This window comes from Argentina silus (assembly GCF_951799395.1).
Source record: "Argentina silus genome assembly, chromosome: 5".
In the NCBI taxonomy this organism is placed as follows: Eukaryota; Metazoa; Chordata; class Actinopteri; order Argentiniformes; family Argentinidae; genus Argentina; species Argentina silus.
In genome coordinates, this window is record NC_139659.1 from 11,600,311 (window position 1) to 11,622,522 (window position 22,212).

Sequence of the window (22,212 nt, forward strand, 5' to 3'; positions counted from 1 at the left end):
GAGTACTCTCTCTGGTGCAGTGTGAGGTGGTTTTCCAAAATGATGATAATGGAGGTACAATAGGCAACATGTGATTGTCCACTCTTGATTTAAGAGCCTCCTTTTAAAAAATAGATACTACTTCCTCTATCCTCTATTGAAACACATTGTTGTACTGTATAAACCCCATTCCTCATCTCACATACATTTTTTCATTTTGTTTTTCTTGTCTTTTCTGTAATAGCAGGTTAGCTTGGGTTCAAGGTCTTGTAGTTGACAATGGAACACTGGAGCGTGACCAAGTAGCCTCGGGACTGAAACTGGATGCCTAGCTGTGAAAGGATGATATAAGAACACGGGACAAACCAGATGGTGTCGCTAAGTAAATACATGGAGTAATTGGGTGGAGTAATAGGGTGAATGGGGTTGGGTGGATAATGAGACTTTAGCCTGACTGGATGTGAGGAGAAAACACTACACTGACCTTACGGCTCCACTCTCTTTCTCAGGATGCAGAGTTGACACAGTTAAGCTTATCTCACCCCTCGCCCTGGCTCAAGGTGAGTCTGAGAGTCAGTTGGGCTTGGCGGCCAATGCCCTCAGAGCCAGAGTTTAGCTGTGTACAGAGCAGAACACCTTTCAGAGTGGCTGGCTCTGTACACTGGCTCTGTACACTCATGGTGCTTTTCCATTGTCACTTTTGGCACTGGTGCTTGGCCCAAAGCCTCAGAAAAAGCCCCAAAAAAGGCTCTGGACCATGGCCGCAAAGTCCTACCCTGACCTGGGACCTTGGGGAGATTTCTGGGACGTTTTTGGGACTTGGAATGTGCCCTCCCATTTGGCTAGGCTAGCCTGCAATATAAACCATTCCTTTGGTTTCGAGTCATGTTTTGATGCATTTACTATTACGTTTGTTCAGTAGTGGTAAGCACCTGTTTCATTTCTGGGTAAATGTGACTGGCTCATCTGGCCAACTGAACAATCTATACAAAGTTTTCGTGTATTTCAAAACTAAATAAATGTCTCACATTTAATCACACAACTCCTTTGCTAGCGTCAAACTCATGTTACTAAGAAATTCGCTGGACAGATTTATTGTTTCAGTCACGAGTACAGTAGTCATGCTGGTTTGAGGGTGAAACTTCTGACGACGATGATAGTTTGTTCCTCCCTGCTCTCCCCAAGTCCTGAGAATCCTGGAAAGACAATGCACCAAAAAACCCACCAGTGCTTGGGCCCAAAAAAAGTCTGGAGTGGGACCCGGTCTCTAGTGGAAAAGCTCCATCAGGGCGGATGAGGAGGTGTGTGGCGGGGTGGGGCAGACCGCAGTCTCCGTGCTTCTCCCATGGTCAGTCAAGCATTTACTCTCCCCCTGTACAGTTGTTCAGTGTACATGTCTGTGATGAGAAATTGAATAAATTATGCAAGATGTTTACTAGCAATTTTAGAGACCTAGTTCTAGAGTTTGAAGAATAATAATAATAATATATGCCCTTTAGCTGCCGCTTTTATCCAAAACAACTTATATTGCAGTGAGTGCGTACATCAGTATATATGATGCCAGCCGGAATCGAACCCACAAATCTGTAAATTTGTTTTTGCTATTTTGTTAATATTTTGCTATTTTGTAAATTTTTTGTTAATATTTTGCTTATATATTGTTTTTTATGTCCCATGCACCATCCTTACCAAGTCAATTTCCTGTATGTGCAAATATACTTGGCCAAATAAAAGGATTCTGATTCTGAACCTAAGCGTTCTTAGCGCCATGCTCTACCAACAGAGGACCACAATCAAAAGTACATTATGATGATGCTGCTGCTGTGGAAATTATGCAAACACATGGGTTTTATAACTTTCCACATTAGCTTAATAAACAACAAACATCTGCACGCATGGCATGGCATGGCACGTAACACCAACTCCAGGTGGCATGGTACCATCGTGGTACAGTGCTTTAACCTCCTCAACTTGTGATTGACATGCATTCCTCCCAGGTTCAGACCTACCCCTCTATATTGAACAAGGATGCCCTGTATCCCAGTAGACTACTGTACAGCATCAGGCTGGTAGAGTTGGTGAGAGAAATATTATGGTTTCAGTCGAGCACAGGAGCTGCAGTAGCATGTGCAGAGCATCTCTGAGTCAGGCTGGCAGCGAGTGTGGGCGCCTTCAGCCTACCTGCTGACTGAGGAGGTTGAATTGCTGCCGAAGGAGGACTGCTGGTGTGTTTCATACGGTACCCTGCATCACCTAGCCATGTAGCGTTAAGCCTTTGCACAATTCCTTCAAAGACAGAGCTAATACACATGGAAAGGGTCGCTCCCACATTCCATAGTTGTCAATCCCCCTTCCCACACAGTGGCACATACACTGTGAGTGGGGTGGCTGGGCTGCTCCCACTGTGGAGAAAAGGATTTTGAGTCTCACTGGCACGGTGCAACCACTGTGTACAACATGAAAGAGATACAGTCCTTTAGTCATGTAACCCAATAAACACAGGTCCAAGGCACGATGGGAGCTGAGAGAGAGAGAGAGAGAGAGAGAGAATCCTCAGTGTGTGTGTGTGTGTGTGTGTGTGTGTGTGTCTGTAAGTGTGTGAGAGAGAGATAAAGGTGAATGCACTGGTATGAAAAGACGCTGTTCAAATATCACTAGATACGATACATACACACAGTGAGCTTTCTTGTCTTATCTGTCGTCAACCGAGGAGTTGACTGATGCTTATGTGAGTATGGAGAAAGCATCGAAAGCAGACAGCGCGGGGAGCATGAAAGTAAATTAAGAGAGGTGTGTTAATATTTACGTTTTTAGTCAAACATGTTACGGCCTAATTCACACACTCGTTTCCCTCTTGTTTGAGTGAGAGAAAGAAAGCAGCTCCACTGTCATAATACCTGGGTACACAAATAGAACATGAGAGTTCTTTTTTTGCCCTGCCAAGTTCTGCCCAACCATGTCTGTTTTTTAATTAGTCATCCTTCACTTGCAAGATGTCTCATAAAACATTGAAAATCCAAATACGGTTTTCAAAGACAATCATGCATTGAAATGTGTTGGCTGGCTATATTAAGAATGGTCTTTTCTTTTCACTAATTTTAATGAGACAAGATTTGATTATATTATAATTTAATGTATTCAACTTGTAGAAAACATATGCATAAGAACTGCAGCAAAAATGACCTCTCAATAAATATATATATATATTTTTTTTAAATTAAAATTCAAGTTTTTCGAATAAGAGAGTGATTTATGTCCTCATGGGCTTTACTTAATATTGGTCTCACAGAGAATGAACCCAGAAGAATGTTTTGAAACCCTAACCCTAACCCTTAAAAAAATCTTTTTCGTCATTTTACTTCACTTTATTTTGTTCATCACATGAAGTATATGGCACTAGAATACAGAAGAAAACAACTTTTTAAATCATCTTCAGATGCTGACAAACTATAAGAACCTTATTTTGCAGAACATTACAATAATTGCCAAAGGCCTTTTCACAGATTGGCTAATGTGCAGAACAGATGGTTAAGATCAAAAATCCCTTTAAAATGACATGATTACGATCCTTTAGCATGTTCTCTTCAAATTCACTCTTGACTGCAATGATAAAGAAAGCAAGGCACAACTGCTCTTTCTTATCACCATTGGTAAAGGCACCACTTGCTGCGAGGGAGATGTTAGAGAAAGATAAACATATTTTCCAAGAGGCTATAGTGTGACAATGATATTATTCCCCCTGGTCTTCTAGGTAGTACATGATATATTTAATCTAACAAAGAACATTTCTCAATTCCATTTTTGGTAGCACTTTACATTACAGCTTGGAATAAGTAGGTAATAGCATGGTAATAACCATGTAATTACCAGTAATTACTGATAGTTACCAGTAACAACAAATACAATGATCTTGTTATTACAAGGCAATTGGACTGCCGTTTCCACTTTATTATGTTCTATGAAAGATACTTGTTTACGTTTTATTGTTACACAGTTTTCAAATTATTATTTAATCATTGAAACTGATGAGCACAAATTGAATTTGATTTATAACCCAAAATCGAAAGGTAGTTATAATTGAAATAGTATCTCAATACAGACTCAATACAGTAAATGTACATTTTTGTTAACACATTGACATGTTGTCATTAGTAATACTGTAATAAGGTCTCCTGTAGGTAATGTTGCTCTGTAATGTAGTTGTTTGTGGAGGGGGAATAAATGGAGGCAACACCTTCAAAACCTTGATATCACACTTGTTGTTGTTGTTGTTGGATGGAGTTGGCTCTTCTATTGGACTGAATAATATTTTCAATTATATTCACCGCAATAGTTGATTCCCAACAATAACAAGACAGCTACAAATATGAATTCATTAACATAACGTAATATTCAAAACGGGTTTGTGCCCTTACAATCCAAAGCTAGTCCTATGGCTCGAGCTCCACAGCTAATGTTAGAGCTAGCTACTTTCAACTGAAGCTAATGTTCACTTATTGCTATCAAACTTGAAAAATGGCACTACTAAAAACATAACACAGCTACAGTATCTGTACACAACGCAGCAAAACTCTTTTGAAAAAGAGGTAAGTGTTTTGTATCAAGGTTGTTCAGTAAGTTAGCTCTTTAACTCTTAGCTCATTAACTGCATAGAAATCATCGATAAAAACATAATCTATCAGGCCCACTGGGTAGCTTATTACTCTGTTACATTCAGAGGATGCATGCATATAGATACTAACGAGTGTCTTTTGTCTTTTGGTTAAGATGGGGTACAAGGCTAGAACAAAATGGAAACAGGTAATATAGCATTTTCCAGCTCTCATACCACTATATTCCATAGTAACTACCTTCTCTATTCAAGCATCTTTTATGCAAAATAATTACATGGGAACCACATTCCAACTTACCTTGTAATAACAAGGTAATTGTATTTCTTGTGACTGGTAACTGCAGGTAATTACTGGTAAGTAACATGGTTATTACCTTGTTATTACCCACTTATTCCAAGCTGTAATGTAAAGTGCTACCCATTTTTTTTTATGTCATACAGTATGAGGTTTTAGCTTGTTGTTATTCAACTGAAATCTATGGGAGTTGATTGTGATTAAGGACTGTTGAATCAATATCAACAAACCTTTACATTATCTCCAGAAATAATTTACCCTCCAACAATTCATCATAAGCCAACTGGAAAATAGACCACATTGTTCACCGGAGCAAATATACCATGTTATATACTGCTGTCATGGTAATGTTTAAGTTATTTGCGTGTGTTGCGTGCAATGCATACATATAACCATTATCGCAGAACGCAGTATGCATCTTCATTCATGCAAACTGCCTTCAACTGAAATTACTAGCATGGACTGTTCGGCCCTGCGAGATTAAAGTTTATTTTAACCACAGATCATGTCATGATATAGACAAAGCCACAGGGAAGTGAATCTAAAACATCATCTCCAAATGTAGTTCTTGGCACCAAACCACAGCTGTGGGGAACTGAGGTCTGAAATCGTATCATGGTTAGTTAGACATTGGAATCTGAATGCGACTCTTGGTGAGAGGCCAATACACCAGGGGTCAAGATGCCTACTCCAGTGACCTCATGGTTCAGCCAAGACACATCTGGACCATAGGGCATGTTGTGAGATCATGCCCAGTGTACATTAATACATTAAACCCAGTGAAAGAGGTCAGAACAGGGACAACATTTATGTTATTTGAGATGACAACCTGTACATTGGTCTGTGATACAACATATAATCACCCAGTAAGGCAACAAGCAAGATGAAATGTCAAGGCATGTACTCTTGCCTACATACAGTAATGACCAGAGGGCACTAAAAGCCCTATAGTAAATGTACTGTAACATTGAAAATAGCTATAGTATTTCCTCATAACAGGACCCCATCCTGATCCCGGCTTAATCCTGCAGTGTAACACTATTACTCTAAATAAACCCATGCAAAGCAAACCAATCGTTATGTACCACAGGCATGTGATCCGTACTGCTCCACAGTGGCTGATGTTGCCATGGGTACAATCTGCTCAGCTGTTGGGATTCCATCCGCCCAGAAACAGGAGTGAAAGAATGGGCATCTTAATTGTTTCAAAAATCATTTATGAAAACTGGTGGTTATCCATATTGAAAAAATAGATATGTGTGTAGGCCTATCTGTGGTGCTCTTCAGAAGCCGACTGCTGTGTGTACTGTTGACACCGACAGTACAGAGGCAGGATCTATTATGGTTGCAATAAGTTTGGTTCAGAGAAATAATAAGTGATTGGGGAAAACAATTATATCACCTATCTTACAGAGGGAAGATTATATGTGGGGGCTCTCCTATATTGGGAACTGATTGTAGAACACTGTTTTACTAGGACTAGGCCTGGAGCTAAGAGTATTGGGAGCTAGGGTTGGGCTGGAGTTAGGGTTATGGTTGGAGCTAGGGTTATGGTTGGAGTTAGGGTTATGGTTGGAGCTAGGGTTATGGTTGGAGCTAGGGTTATGGTTGGAACTAGGGTTATGGTTGGAGTTAGGGTTATGGTTGGAGCTAGGGTTATGGTTGGAGCTAGGGTTATGGTTGGAACTAGGGTTATGGTTGGAGCTAGGGTTATGGTTGGAGCTAGGGTTATGGTTGGAGCTAGGGTTATGGTTGGAGCTAGGGTTATGGTTGGAGTTAGGGTTATGGTTGGAGCTAGGGTTAGGGTTGGAGCTAGGGTTAGGGTTGGAGCTAGGGTTATGGTTGGAGCTAGGGTTATGGTTGGAGCTAGGGTTATGGTTGGAGTTAGGGTTATGGTTGGAGCTAGGGTTATGGTTGGAGCTAGGGTTAGCGTTGGAGCTAGGGTTATGGTTGGAGCTAGGGTTGGGCTGGAGCTAGGGTTATGGTTGGAGTTAGGGTTATGGTTGGAGCTAGGGTTATGGTTGGAGCTAGGGTTATGGTTGGAGTTAGGGTTATGGTTGGAGCTAGGGTTATGGTTGGAGCTAGGGTTAGGGTTGGAGCTAGGGTCGGGCTGGAGCTAGGGTTATGGTTGGAACTAGGGTTATGGTTGGAGCTAGGTTTATGGTTGGAGCTAGGGTTAGGGTTGGAGCTAGGGTTAGGGCTGGAGCTAGGGTTAGGGTTGGAGCTAGGGTTATGGTTGGAGCTGGGGTTATGGTTGGAGCTGGGGTTATGGTTGGAGCTAGGGTTATGGTTGGAGCTAGGGTTAGGGTTGGAGCTAGGGTTATGGTTGGAGCTGGGGTTAGGGCTGGAGCTACACTTGTAATGGGTACTGAATGCCTGACTGAGCACCTACTGTTGTGGGCACTGAGCATAGTGTATACATATCTGCAGGGGACATATGTAGGGCTTGGAGCTGTAGCAGGGAGAGCAGAGAAGAGAAAGAGGTCAGGGTCTGGGGTAAGGTCAAGCTGTACAGCTTGAGATGTGTTTGTGCAAATCAAAACATGGTTCACTTCAACCTCTACATGAAAATACATTCCACTCCGTAAGACGAACGTTGCTGGCTTGAACCACCCTTGGGTGCTAATTGTTGCTAATTGTTGTTGCTCATGCTAATATTTGCTAATGCCTAACCCATTTGACAGTGGAAAGGTCAGGACCTGTCAAGGGCTTGGAAATAAATGCACACTTATCTGTCTCCTGGGCCTCTATCTCTCATCAGACACTTACTGTAGGCTTGGTGTCATTGTCTTGCCCAGAGAGTCGTTTAACCAGTATGAGTACAGTATGTGCTCTCTGTAGATAGGCTCTTACAGTGTTACATCAGTGTTGTGCAGTCAATGCTACAAGAGTGCAAAGTACAGTCAACACCATCTGGAGATGGTGGCAATGGAGTCACCTCTATTGCAAGGCGGACACTGTGCCTGCCACATTTTTACACATTTTTGACAGTGGACAGTACTGTAACCGCAGTACAGTGGACAGTGGACAGTACTGTAACCGCAGTGCGCAGCCAGGTTCAGGTGTGAGAGATTCACAGGTGCATTCCATTACAAAACAAATACACACTGATGATTATGAACAAGCAGTTTTGCACAATTTAACTTGGAGGCAAATTTTGAGTGGAATATGGTGGGGGCGATTGGAGTCAAAATGCTCCCCCATCTCCTTCTCCCTGCAGTATCTCTCTGGTGAGGCTGTGATCTGCGTGAAGACAGCAGTCGTGTTAGCTTTGATATGTTTTGGCTGCTCGTTGATTAGAGTGAACCGTGTGCTTAAAGCACAGGGAGAAGTATGTTAAATGGAATTACAGAAAATGTTTCACTCTCGAGAGCAAGAGTGGCGGAATGAATACATGAGAAGGAACAGGACCAGGTGACACATTTTTCTTTTACACCTTGTATCATTTGGATGAAGTGTTTTGCATCTGCTGGTAACAACATGGGCAAGCAATAGAAAGACACTAGAAACACTTATATACTACAATTGTAAATACAATTATTCACTTCACAAATAGATTGGTAAACATTGTGTTGCACTACTGATTGTTTTCATCGGGACCAGTGTGGTCACCTTGCGGTTACGGCTTGTTATGGAACTAATGGTTTTCAATTGGAAATTAAATTGTACAGAATAGTGTACACCTGGTGGAGGTCAACTGGTCTAAACTAATTACTCGCCTTCCAGTTACCACAGGTCTGCCCTTGAAAAACAAGAGCCAATCAGGAGGACATGATTAGAATGCAACCATCCTGGTGAGACTGTATTCCTGTAAAGCATCTGTGTATGACTTGTTGTATATATACATACATATATGCCATTTAGCTGATGCTTTTATCCAAAGCGACTTACATTGCAGCGAGTGCATACATTTTCCCAGCAGGAATCAAACCTGTTGTGGGTTTGTATGCAAAGAATTTGTAAAATGTATGCACTCGCTGCAATGTAAGTCGCTTTGGATAAAAGCATCAGCTAAATGGCATATATGTATATATAAGCATTGTTGGCGCCATGCTCTACCAACTGAGCCACAGAGGGTCACCGACCCTAAATGTCAGAGCTGCTGACAGTGTTGACTCTCCTTGCTGAAAACCCACCTGTTCAGGCAGGCTTTTAATGTATAGGGCTGTGTGTTATGTATGTTAGACATGTAAAGTGCTTTAAGTCCATGAGAAAGCGCTATACAAATGTAATGTATTATTATTATTATTATTATTATTGTTGTTGTTGTTGTTGTTATTATTAATGTGCTACAGTATATCAATAAAGATAGATTCATTTTGATATAAAGGTGGTACTGAATTTCGCTTTCGATTGATATGTGAGGGTTTCTAATGTTTTTATAGTATACTTAGGGTTGGTATGGGGAGTCTATGTCATGAATCTTCACCTGGATGGTACAGTTTATTCACCCGTCTGGAACGGTAACAGCAGCTGTGGATGGGGCACAGTGGCAAGCCACACAAGACCCCATATGGGACCACTATTACCCAAAGACCCTGTTTCTCCAGGGCTAAACACACTCCCCTGCAGATACAAAGCCTTTGAACGCTTTATCGTTCATCAATGTGCACAGGAAAACTGGAAACACTAATTGGATTTCAACATGTCCTTGCAGTCACCAAGGGCATCATCATATCCTACAATATGTACAATTTCCAAAATATTTTTTAAAAGACATTTGTGAAATATTTTGTTTTAAAGGATCCATTGTCGGGATGACCTAATTCTAATTCTTATTCATTAACCACTGAAAAAAGGTCAACGCTGAAATAAATGATGATCTTTTTTTTGTATTGAATAACATTGTTCATTGCGTGCGTACCTGTTATCTATTCTCTTCTATCTGGTCTATGTTCTTTTATCTTCTATTCTCTCTATTTGTTGCAGTGTAAATTGTTTTTAATAAAAACATCCACAGCAGTTTTGTAAATCCACACATCAGTAATAATGACAGGGATAACCAAGTTCATGGTGCTAGAGAGAGGCCCAATTTCATCTTCTGAGACAGAGACAGAAAGACAGACTCATTATCAAACCAGAAAGCCCCAGGCCAATGTTCTATGTTTGGAAAGTCAGGAGAGTTGGTACTGACACAAATGGGTGGGGGGGGAATCCCTTGGGTCTGCTGTGACTCAAAAGCGCAGTCTGAAAGGTAACCTGTTGGCCACTCATACAAAGCACCGGAACATTAGCATTTTCTGTAATCATGCAAGCTTCCAATCTGGCAACCCCCTGTGAAAGTATACCATAAAGGCACAATTGATGTTTCCCTGTCTGACAGGAGGCAGTTCTCGGTCAGTTCTCTCTCAGCTGCTCTATTAGTGTCAAAATCAGTGGAGGCTGGTGGAGGTAGAAATCAGATGCATTACAATGAGCCTATCCTCCGATTTCTACCTCCACCAGCTTCCCCTGGTCAAAATGATTATGAGCCGTGTTTGTAGAGGAGAGAGAGGCATTTTGTTCTGTCTATCCATGTATGGTATGGTACATACAGAAAAATTGTTTTTTCTCCTTCTTTCCTTGTTTGGTCGCCTCTAGACAGCTGTGTTTCAGCCTTGTAGCCTACCTCAGTTTGTCTATTACCATGCTTAGTGTTGAGGAAAGCAGTCTCTTTTTGTTGAAAGTACAATGAGCAATGAAATGACAGCGAACTCTCAAGTATGTGAGGGATGCACTATACCTTGTTTTCTTGTTGATAAGTACACCCATCTCTCTCTTTGTCATGTACTCTTGCTCAGTTAGGCCTCTGACACTGACAGAGTAACAAAGTAACGCTTTACCGCTGACAGAGTATGACTGAACAATCCAAACAGTCCAAACAGTCAATGAGAGAGACAAGAGACATTTTATTTCACCAGTGGAATCATGTTAATTGACTTTTTGCCCTTTCTCCTCAGAGTCGATAAACCATCACTAGAATAAAGTAGTTGGTGGTAAGTAACGACAGATAATTATGCTAATGTGACCTTATCTGCTTGACTTACACCTGCTCACGTAAGCGTCTCAAATTATAGATTTACTTATGTCAATTTATGATGGTTTAAACACGTTGTTCCATTTATAGTCTTAAAACAAGTCAACCTTGAAACATGTCTAAGCAAATGAACAATCTGCATGGGTGACCAATTCAGTTTCCACTCAGGTCATCTGCCCTACAAGACTCTCCAACCTACATTACCAGTAAAAGGTTTCTTCCTTTCTCTAGCACTGTGACTACTAATGGCTCTTGTTCTTATCGAAGGTTTTACTTACGATAACTGTTATATAGCTGATTCACTTACTTAGACAAATGTATTTATTGTAAGTCACTTTGGATAAAAATGTCTGCTAAATGACAAGTGTAAAACTGTGTTAGAGAGCTTAGCAAAAAACTAAGAATAGACTTGAAGAGTGAGCTTACCACTTCAACACGGTTACTTCTGTGCATAGAGATATACACGTATGAGCACTTTTCCCAACCATCAAGACATGGTTGAATCAAAGTGTCTGTATTCCTCAGTGTCTCCTGTCCATGCATATACGATTGTTACGGTCAGAGCTAAGGAACCCAAGCGCAGGACACAGAGACAGGACACGTATATTAAAAAATTGGGTTTTAATGAGGGAATAGGGGAACACAGAGTAGCAGGGTGGAATGGCAAGCAGGGTCAGGTAGCAGGGCAGGCAGGGCAGGCAGGCAGGACAGGTAGACAGGACAGGTAAGGTAGGCAGGCAGGATAGACAGGCGAGCAGGCAGGCAGAAACCAGGAAGTGGTCCTGTAGCACAGAGAGAGCATGGTTAGACAAATACTTTGACAAAGAGAACCTACAGAGAACTAAGCGCTGCAAAGCAGCCAAGAGCGAGACTAACGTGAAAAGACAACAAACAATCTGGCAATGAGTGGATGGGAAGCTGGGGTTTAAACACTGCAAGTTGATGAGCTGATGAGCCGCAGGTGTGAAGATCAAGCAGGTGGAGATGATGAGGTGAACGGGATGGCTGGAGCCTGGAGCCACGCCCACACACAAACACACAAACACACACAGACAGACAGAGACAGACAGACAGGGGAGAGAGAGAGAGACTGTCTAGGTGGAAGTGGAGGATGTGACAACGATTAGTGATCTGCTGGTGACTAATTAAAAAGGAATCACCACAGGGAGTTGAACATACTGTACATCTAATGAACCTAATGTCATACATGCCACACAATACCTGGTTCCAAGCCTCAGACCACCTCCTGACCTTTTCAACTTCGGTTTAGATCATCTGTGACATGCGCTGAGATCATGGGAACAGCTTGAAAATAAACTTGCTTGTCTCAGTGGATACATTTTTATATTTTGGCCGAGGCTTGTCAAGTCAAACAGCATGTGTCTTTTACGATCTGACTGACTCTCATGCTCATGTTTTTCATCCTGAAAAATTATGATACACAACCTGATGTGAGTTTTGACTACCTACTGTATTCCATCATATAATGGAATCACATTATACAGTAGACAGTATAAAGCATTCAAAGACTTAAAGGGGCTCTTCACTGATTTGTAAACTCATATGTATTAACTCCAGCACCATACCAGTATCTACATAAGTGAAAATGGCTATTTTCTACTTTATGTAGTCAAAAAGATAAGAAGAAAAGTTATTAAGAAAATTACCTTCTTACCTTATGATGTCATGGGTGATCCAAAAATAATAATCTGTGATTTCAACATTTTCGAAGGACCTTTTCTTCTTATGTTGACTACAGAACTTAGAAACAACAGTTTTTACACTGGTATCGTTTTTCACTGCTAGAGATAATGGGGTAAAAATCAGTTGGGGTTAAAAAAAAATCAGTTGAAGTGTCCCTTTAAGTAAAAGTCTATGGTCCATTTAGAATGAGGTTATTCAACTAGCTATTCAGAAGGAACCATAACAAGGGAAACAGTGTGACGGCCCACAGTCAATTAGGGGAGAGAATGGCAAAGAGAGATGCAGAGAGAGATATACATTAAACAGTACATTCAATGTTGTCCAAACATATTCCATGGGAACTGAACTGTTGGTTCCACCGCAGCGCTGACACACACACACACACACACACACACACACACACATCGAGAAAGGCGCGCGCACAATCACGGGCGCGCGTAAACTCAGACTGCTCGCATCCTCACAGCAGCAGCCTGTGCAGTGTGAGCTTGGATTCTTTTGCGTTATCCTCGGAATTCCGACGCTTTCTCTGGATGTTTGTGGCTGAAGGCGATTGTTTTTTGCACACAATTTATTTATTTAGGCCTATTTGAACTTTTCATCCTGCATTTAACATTTTCTTTATTTAAAATGTTTCTGTTTTTGTCTAAAACCCGCTACACATCACAGAAAGATGAGTTTTGAGGATCGGATATTTTTTCCCTCAAAATCTTGTATGTAACTTCAACCAACGAGATTTTGAATAAAACTAGTAAAGTTGACAAATCGTAGCCGGCCGTTTATGTAGTCATGGGGGTAAACTTGCATTTGGGATATCTAGACGAACAATAGCACGATTGAATTGTTTGTTCAGCGTGAGAGCAGGTGAGTCAGCCTTCGTGTTTGTGGAGAGCTGACGCGCGCATTGCCCGCGGATAGACCGGAGCGGAGTGAGAACGGCGCTGCGCACTGACCAGCCGTGATCCGTGCAGAGGATTACGGCACGGAGCACGGGGGAAAACCAGACGCACCGACATGGGTGAGTGGATACCGTCTGATTTAAACACAATTGTGGCGCGGAGACCCGGTTTGTAGAGCTCAATTTCATAAACGGTCACTGTCCACGAAGAGCGCATCAGTGTGTGAATGGACAATTGTCTCTTTTCGAAAAGGTAGATGATCTGTCAGTCTGTCCTATATTTCACAGGTAAACAGCGGTCCGTCTGTTTTTTAAGGAAGGTCCGTAAACATAACGGGGCGATATTCCAAATGACATCCTCACACTAATGCCTCTGTCCATTCGCTGCCTCTAATTGGATGGTTATTGAATGCATCATGCATTGTATCATCCCCTAATCGCCTACCAGTGGGAATTTGTCTACCAAATTAATTTAATGTTTCATTCCTGCTTGAATTATACAGTTGGGCAGTTATACAGTATGTGCAAGTGGGCTTTGCACTAATGTAATGTGGATAGGTGTTGAGTTATTCATATTTTAGCTCTTGATTTGGACACACACAGGCTACTGTATTCAGTACATGTTACTCAGATGTTTTGATATGTGAAGATAACACTGATGAGGAGATCCATCTGGTCTCATTCAATTAATATGATAATTGACAGATAATTGATAAAATACTATTTTTGGAATTCAGCTGCCCTATTACTCAGTGTTGACCTAGCTGATGATGAGCCCTCTATGAGCCCTCTATAACCTGTGGACTAGTTTTAGTAGTGTAGATTCCTCACAGAGGCCAGTGGCCACAGCACAGCTCATGTACTGTGCTAACATCTCAGCAGTTTGGATAGTGGTGAAGTGTGACTCAGACTCAGTGTTTTCAGGGGCATGACCCATCCAGGACCCTACATGACTTGTCTTCCACATTAAAGGATTGGTTCAGTTTTTTTCAACGTATAGTAAGATGGTTCTTACCTGGAAAGAAGTCTATGGACCAGGGAAAACTTTAATCCATGGTTCAGAGTTGTTTAAATAGCCACGACTAACTACAAAACAACAATGGGAATGATGAGGGCTCAAAATATATATTTTAGTGTGGCCAAATCACCCCAACCATGTCAGAGAGTTCATTTGAGGTGGCCACACATGCTTAAATCATGAACTAACCCTCTAAGTGCAGGAATAGAGCTGTCCTAACTGTCACTTTCAGGGGCACACGCCTCAATGGTCATGCCCCTAACCCTGTCCCCTTACCGCCCTCCTGTTCAACACTCACTGACTGGAGCCCTGGGGATTTATTTTGAAATGTCCTGATTTGGCGCTGTTCACGGAGGTGTACGCTGTCTGCCTGTACTCTCTCTGCAGCACACAACCCACACGCTCCCAGCAGATAACCCACACCCTCCCCAGCACATAACCCACACCCTCCTTGGGGAGTACTGTGAATGAGGAGCTAATGCCTGGAATTGGCTCTGTGTTCGTGTGGCAGAGTGCTGGATTGAAATCAGAGGAATTGAATCCATCTCCACAACTCAAAAATATGGATGCAGATTAATCCTAAACCAAGGGACTTCCATCACAACTGTATGAATCATTAAACAAACAATTTAATTACAGCTGGATAACCCCCCAAAACAAGAAGCCAAACTTGGTTTTCACAGAGGGAGTACATGCATACAAACTGGTTTAGAATAATGATACTACATTTTTAGCCTGAAATCTTACTGAGATTCATTGTCACAAACGTCCCAGATTGTGTACAAATCCTGAGTTGTACAAATCTTTTACCATTAGCTATTATTACACAGCCTTCTACTTAAAATCTTACCCCTACTCATTGTCACAAATGTTCCAGATTTTACCATGTGCAAATCCTTCACCATGGGGTCTTGGTCTACTGTAACTGGCAGCTGTCTTTCAAGCACTGCAGAGAGCTGTGTCTGTTTGCCGCCATGCTAATTTATTTGCTGCTTACTGAGCATTTGTTAGTCACCCAAAACATTTGAGAGTTTGTGAGATAATGATAAGAGCAGATTGACTCTACATCTGCAGCTTGCTTGTAACACAGGACATGCAATAGCAGCTCTAAGCCTGACTGAGACCAGGGATCAGATATGGATTCATATTCAACCACCCTGGATCACATCCCATATACGTACAATTTGTATAATCGTCTCATGGGGTAAGGGCCTAAGGGTAAGAGGATTCAGATCCTCCTCTTGGTTACATGAATAGTACATGAATCTGTACCATATTGACGTTTTTAGAAACATTAGCCCGCTTTGGTGTCAGGTCCACAATACCTAACATTTCATTCAATTCAACTTGGTTAAGTTGTTGGCTGTAATTATGTATGACTATTCAATCTTAGCATGTGTGTAATAGACCCAGGTTATGGATATAATGCGTGCCTTATAGTGAGCCAAGAAAAGCATAGATTTGTCTATAATCCTTTAATTATTTTCATTCCAAATGTTGAAGCTAATCTAATCAGTACTTAATGCAAGTATTGAGGTAATCTTTGAATTGTTTTCTATTCCTAATAGGCTACAGCTTTGCATGATGGAGAATACCTAGCCAAGTACTGTTTTATCATTAGATTACATTTGCCATCCTCAATGGAGAATATTCTCACAGTTGAGATTGTTTGCATTAAATGCTATCAGCAAAATGCGTCATGGCAAAAAAAACCAACCCATTCCTTTTTTCTTTTCGTTTTTCATGATGTGTTTTTTCTAATAATTTAATATGCTTTGCGAATCCTTTCCATAGCCTCCCACTCGGATGGTTCCAGGGATGTGTGGGTTGGCCTCTCTCCCTCTGTTATGCTTCACCAGGTCATAGACTCTCCAAATCTGCCTCATTCCAGCCTCACAAATGAACACTGAATAATTGAGGTTAAGAATGTTTGTCCTGATTTCATTTAAATGTATTCATTCTAATCTAGCTGGGCTGAATTCCTTCCCATAATTACTGTTTGTCTGATAGTGACTAGTCCCACTGCTCCATACAGTACTGTGTCACCAGTTCACCATCCACATTTTGTCCTTTATGTGCATTTACAGTGCCTACCTTTGGCTCTGTACTACTGTACCACTGCCTTTGCAGATACGATTCTGCTCCACCTATAAAATAAGCTTTCATCATAAATCAGTCCTGTTATACTGCTCTCGGCTTCTGCTGTGAATTGAAATTACAGCTCTCTCCAATTTCTAAATTAATGGGTGTAAAATAATGGGTTTTAAGTGTGTAAGGGGGTACTTCATTTCAATATTGCAATTTCAGTGTGACCAATTAATCTCTGTTGCATGATGGAAGTTGCATCGGTAATATGTCACACACTTCTGTGGCTTAAAAGTCTTTTTAATTTGATGTGTCTTAAATCTGAGTGAGCACACTCAATAATGCAGTATATCACAAATAGTGCACTAAGATGGAGCTTGCCTAAGCACTATTGCATACTTTGAGCCCTTGGCTCCTGAGGCAGAAGGAGACACTTTAGATGGTGAGAGAGGCCATGGGATTCTCCTGTATCTCTCATGTTTCTCATCTAATCATGGCTGTTGAATGAGTCCTGGGTAGAATTCATTCAGACGTATTTGATCCCAGAATTCTACCTTTACAAGGGTGAGGTGATCTGAGAGGCTGTACCCCCTGGAGAAGAACATTCTCCATGTTGTTCATCTTTGAAGCCTCCAACCCCTCTAAACCACTGATGTTTCAGGTCGGCTCAGTGAACGATATGACAAGAGAAGCCAGACATCAGTTCTTATCGCTGCTGAGTGAGAATGCACTTATGCACTTTACACACATCCCGAAATAAACTTTCAAGCATTTTCCAACTAAATCAAATTTTTCCAAAATAATTTTCGGTTTAACACACGTCCAGGAAATCCAGTCTGTGAGTGTGATTGATGGGGGCCCTAAGTATAGTACAGTATCTCACACTCCACAACGGTCTTAGAACATGAACTAAGAATCTGTCCTACATGCAGTATAGTACCTGTATATACTGTCCATGTAATATTTTGGCTTCTCTGAAGTGCCTCACCATGCAGCTCTCTTAGGGCTGGCTGCTTACTGGGGCACTCTGGGTAATAGCCTTTGCGTCAGTGCACCAGAGCGCTGTGCATTCAAATGAAATATCAACTTGTCGCCCCGCCAAGGAAGAGGACAGCTGACTCCGCCGTGGAGGCCAGAATCCAGCCAGCTCTTATGAAAGGGTCCAGCCTCAGTCTTAGAGGACATTAAATGAGTTGCTTTTAAATGAACTAACCTTCTATAAACTAAAACTATATGCCGTCAAGGTAATTGTATGGCTACAGAAGGTGGAAAGAGGTTTGTTTGAATGTATGTTTGTCTGACATAGTTGGAAACCTGAGACGGTACATTGTTCCATGATTATTAATACTAAATTCTCCTGATAAATATACTGTAGGTCTACATACAGTACATCCTGTTGAAACATGATATGGCAATATAATAGTCATTTGTTGCAATCGTTTAAGCCAGGTGATGAATGTAATGGTTTGCGTGACAGTGAATTAGTGTGTGTGTGTGTGTGTGTGTGTGTGTGCGTGCGTGCGTGCATGTGTGTACGGTGTTTTTGTGTGTGTGTGTTTGCGTGCGCACAAACATTCCAGTGGTTAAGTAATTACAGTTCAGTTCTCCGCCTTTGTACACCTCCTGCATTTACTGCTTTATTCCCATTGGCTTGACTAAAGAGACATGCTTCGGAGTAACGATTTGTTTTACTCTATTTATCTTTACAGCCTTGTTGCTTCATCTCTGTCTAAGGCTAGTGGTGTCTAGAGAGCATTACCCCACCTTGGGAAGAGGGATTCCTGACAGGCCCTACATTATGTCAGATACATGTTAGAGGGGTAGAAAATGTGGTTACGGCTGAACAGTACGTCACGTTTAATGACCAGTAATGACCGGATGATCAATCTGAAACGCATAGCCACATCTTTCTGCCTCGCACTCTTTAAAAAGCCCCCGAGGGAGCCCGATAAAGACACTTCCAATGGGTTTTATCGCTCCGCGTCCGCACAGAGATCTGTGTTGAGCCGACATGTGCTAATTAGTGTAACCACCTCGGGGTGGCGTCAATACCCCTGGAATACGAGACTGGTGCAGCCCCCCCCCCCCAGGTGGTGTCTTACATCTGGAGAATATTTCCCAGTGGCTGAAGTATGTCTGGTACTGTCTCTATTGATTTGGCCCCACAGTCACAGGCTGAGGGGCACATGCACTCTATGCAAGCCACCCAATGGTGTCTAAGTGGTCTAATAGGAGAAGTGGGTTCTCTGTAGCCTCACTGAGGGACGTGCTAACCATTCCGATGGGATTATCGTTTCGGTGAAACTGATGACTCTGTAAATTGCAGGGGATGCTTGGCCGGCTCTTCTGGTTTACTCTTAATGAAGGTGATGGTGATGGCTGTGCATACTGTAATGCTTTGAGGCCCTTAGGGTTTCTCTCTCTCTCTCTCTCTCTCTCACACACACACACACACACACACACACACACACACACACACACACACACACACACACACACACACACACACACACTTAAGTCATCACATTCATCAATACAGAGTGTCACTGGTTGCTGGATGAATAGTCTTTTTGAGGATGCATCCCGTCACCTACCTATTTTTCCAAGCAGAGAAATCAATCATAAAAGTGTTTTGAAAACCAGAGCTTTAGAAAATGTGAGCATCGTATGAGAACCTTGACTCTTGATATCAAGGCCAAACATAAGCTTAGATCACCAGAACATAATGCTGGAGGTTGAATGGAATTGATGGACATAATAAGGCAAAGATAATTCACGTTTTGGGAATAATCAGAAGCGGCTGGAGGCAGATAATCATTATACAAGCTCAAAGTAACCTTTTAAACCATCCAACTTAACATTATCAAGTTGTGGCTGTGCTATGGTCATACAGTGCATTCGGAAAGTATTCAGACAGCTTCACTTTTTCCACATTTTTTTACAGCCTTATACTAAAATGTATTCAATATTTTTTTTTCCTCATCAATCTACACACAATACCCCATAATGACAAAACGAAAACAGGTTATTAGAAGTGTCTGCTAATTTACATAAGTATTCAGACCCTTTGCTATGACACTCAAAATTGAGCTCAGGTGCATCCTATTTCCATTGATCATCCTTGAGATGTTTCTATGACTTGATTGGAGTCCACCTGTGGTAAATTTAATTGATTGGACATAATTTGGAATGGCACACACTTGTCTATATAAGGTCCCACAGTTGACAGTGCATGTCAGAGCAAAAAACAGGCCATGAGGTTGAAGGAATTGTCCGTAGACCTCAGAGACAAGATTGTGTCGAGGCACAGATCTGGGGAAGGGTACAAAAACATTTCTGCAGTATTGAAGGTCCCCAAGAACACAGTAGCCTCCATCATTCTTAAATGGAAGAAGTTTGGAACCACCAAGACTCTTCCTAGAGCTGGCTGCCCGGCCAAACTGAGCAATAGGGGGAGAAGGGCCATCGTCAGGGAGGTGACCAAGAACCCAATGGTCACTCTGACAAAGCTCCAGAGTTCCTCTGTGGACATGGGAGAATCTTCCAGAAGGTTGACGGAACCCACTCCTCAGTAAAAAGCACATGACAACCCGCTTGGAGTTTGCCAAAAGGCACCTAAAGGACTCTCAGACCATGAGAAACAAGATTCTCTGGTCTGATGAAACCAAGATTGAACTCTTTGGCCTGAATGCCAAGTGTCACGTCTGGAAGAAACCAGGCACCACTCATCTCCTGGCCAATACCATCCATACAGTGAAGCATGGTGGTGGCAGCATCATACTGTGGGGATGTTTTTCAGTGGCAGGGACTGGGAGACTAGTTAGGATCGAGGGAAAGATGAACAGAGCAAAGTACAGAGAGATCCTTGATGAAAACCTGCTTCAGAGCACTCAGGACCTCAGACTGGGGTGAAGGTTCACCTTCCAACAGGACAACGACCCTAAGCACACAGCCAAAACACGCAGGAGTGGCTTCGGGGACAAGTCTCTGAATGTCCTTGAGTAGCCCAGCCAGAGCCCAGACTTGAACCCGATCGAACATCTCTAGAGAGACCTGGAAATAGTTGTGCACCGACTCTCCCAATCCAACCTGACAGAGATTGAGAGGATCTGCAGAGAAGAATGGGAGAAACTCGCCAAATACATGTGTGCCAAGCTTGTAGCATCATACCCAAGAACACTTGAGGCTGTAATCGCTGCCAAAGGTGCTTCAACAAAGTACTGAGTAAAGGGTCTGAATACTTATGTGAATGTGATATTTAAGTTTTTTACTTTTAATACATTAGCAAACATTTCTAAAAACCTGTTTTGGCTTTGTCATTACGGGGTATTGTGTGTAGATTGATGAGGGGGAAAAAATGAATTTAATCCATTTTAGAATAAGGCTATAACATAACAAAATGTGGAAAACGTGAAGGGGTCTGAATACTTTCCAAATGCACTGTATAAGTGAAGGTAATGACATTTGGAATAAGACTGACATTCCGTTCCATTTCATTTAAAGTATGTAGCAGTTTTCCTGATTACATGTCCTTGAAAGCATGTACAGCAATTGTCAGTGGCATACTGTGTCTTTATGCTAGATTCAGTTGATAGAATCTTTTCACATGTACTGTATGACATCACAACCATGGAGTGAAGCACACTGTAATAAATGGAAGGATGCAATGTAGGGTTGGGCGATTCAATGATTAAATCTGGATCACCAATGGTCCGAATCTATTGCCGACAGATATTCCTTTGCCGATTTGAAGATGATGTTTTTGGCCATTTAAAACGGGAGAAAATTCACAGAAGCATAAATACATGCTGTGCAACCTTGCTCAGGTTTTACGTATGTTGGTTTTAGATCATTCTATGCGGTATGAATGCTATTGAAAAAGAAAACTTAATAGAAATTCATGGCAGCCTTTTTTTGAGTAAAGCCTGTGCAACCTTGCTGAGAGTGTCTCTGGTTTGAATGAAGTTGGCCTTAGATCTCTGTATTGTATGGCTTGTATGGTTTTTACCATCATGATGACGTGAGGTCAGTGAATGCACAGTTAAAGAACTTTTGAGATTTGATGGCTGGATATGCAATATGAAACTGTAACCTATTTTAGCAGGCTGACATTTGGAATTGAATCATGTCAATAACTTTGAAGCAACTAACAATGCACAAAGGCAATTCAAGTGGCCACCTCTTGGATACTAGGGATGTAAAAAAAATAATCTTGTCCCCTACACGACTAATTATCTATTTTCTTATAGTGTACTCGTGGACTCACCGGGGTATACAAAAACAAGCGAGTAAAAACAAATAGAAAATGAACAGATCTCTCTCCTTCACAAGTGCTGTGTGGTGTATGAGTGAGAGAGCGCACCAGCGCATTTCACATTCTCCCTCATCTACCAGGTCAATGTAGCACCATACATCAATGTAGCTTGACAAAGCCTGTAAAAAAAACTTTGAGTCCAGGTACGAGTACGTGTACTCGAGTACATGTTCACACCTCTAATGGATACACATCAGTGCCATGTCATTTTGACATCAAAGCAGAGCACTCAGGGAGCCAGACCTACAATATGACGTGTGTTACGGTACATTTCCATTCCAAGACCATTTT

The 22,212-nt window shown here is 41.7% G+C and overlaps 1 protein-coding gene across 1 annotated transcript in view; it reads left to right on the plus strand.

The window, feature by feature from the left end:
- The window catches only part of lrrtm4l1 (leucine rich repeat transmembrane neuronal 4 like 1), a gene marked incomplete at both ends in the record, with an annotated part of 70,913 nt that overhangs the window by 30,553 nt on the left and 18,148 nt on the right, over positions 1 to 22,212 (plus strand). The window lies entirely within an intron of this gene.